Source organism: Triticum aestivum, unplaced genomic scaffold, assembly GCF_018294505.1.
Source record: "Triticum aestivum cultivar Chinese Spring unplaced genomic scaffold, IWGSC CS RefSeq v2.1 scaffold84327, whole genome shotgun sequence".
In the NCBI taxonomy this organism is placed as follows: domain Eukaryota; kingdom Viridiplantae; phylum Streptophyta; class Magnoliopsida; order Poales; family Poaceae; genus Triticum; species Triticum aestivum.
Genome location: NW_025228720.1, coordinates 17126 through 18000, shown reverse-complemented (window position 1 = coordinate 18000; position 875 = coordinate 17126). Strand labels below are relative to the sequence as shown.

General features: G+C 47.5%; 1 long non-coding RNA gene across 1 annotated transcript in view; it reads right to left on the bottom strand.

Moving 5' to 3' along the window:
• Positions 1 to 215: 215 nt before the first annotated feature.
• The window catches only part of LOC123174555 (uncharacterized), a 2634-nt gene continuing 1974 nt past the window's right edge, over positions 216 to 875 (bottom strand). The window contains exons 4-5 of the long non-coding RNA XR_006487153.1: positions 438 to 628; positions 216 to 325 (exon numbers count right to left, since the gene is read on the bottom strand). This is a non-coding gene — a long non-coding RNA (uncharacterized lncRNA). The remainder of the gene's footprint in view (positions 326 to 437; positions 629 to 875) is intronic.

The following is an 875-nucleotide window of genomic DNA, read 5'->3' as shown; positions in this document are numbered from 1 at the left end:
ACCACCCACATAGAAGGCAATGACAGAATCCCTTCCCCTGGCACGAGCTTCGGATCAGCGGTGGCACTTGTTCTTGCCTAATGAGGATCCTCCATGGACAAGGGAAGGTGTCATCAGACCACCGTAGTCCAATTAGTGCTATACGGCCTGCACAAGGATCACACGGGACATGCATGGTGAATGCTACAGAAAAACAAGACAAGCGTTTGCTCCATCGTGGGAGCAGCGGTGACCCGGGAATAAGCAGCCCCGGAGGAGCGAAGCGGCGGTCTTCTAGGTCAAATCGAAACCACCACACAAGCACTTGACAAAGCAGCATCACAAGCTGCCAGAATGCAACATCACAAGCACTTGAGTATAGTCAAGACCGTCGACAAAAGGGAACGTCGGGCCATAGTAAGGTTGCTGCGATGGTGATTCGATAAAACATCACATACTTTTCTGTACACAGGGCTCCTCTTTTCGTCCTTGAGGGAGTTCCTCTCCTCCACCAAATCCGTCATCTCCTCTTTCAAAACATTGTTATCAGCGGGATGGAGTGCTCCTTCCCCGAGGCGGGCGTCTGGAACGGCGGTTCATATCATGTCCTCGATGTCCTGCACTCCACCTTGGTCATCATTGAGGGTGTCTGTTGGGCAAACATCAACGTCAAAGCAAAGAAATGGAGTCACACCAAGGGACATGGCAGCATTTAAGAAATGGAAATACATAACTAGTACTCCCGCTTTAGTGATCTGGACGCACTTATATTTGTTTACAGAGGGAGTATATGTGATAGTGTTACCAATGCAAGAGAGAGAAATTGCAATTTTATGCAATTTGAATATCATGTTTATCTTACTATTACAAGTGTGTGTTTATTATAAACGACATGG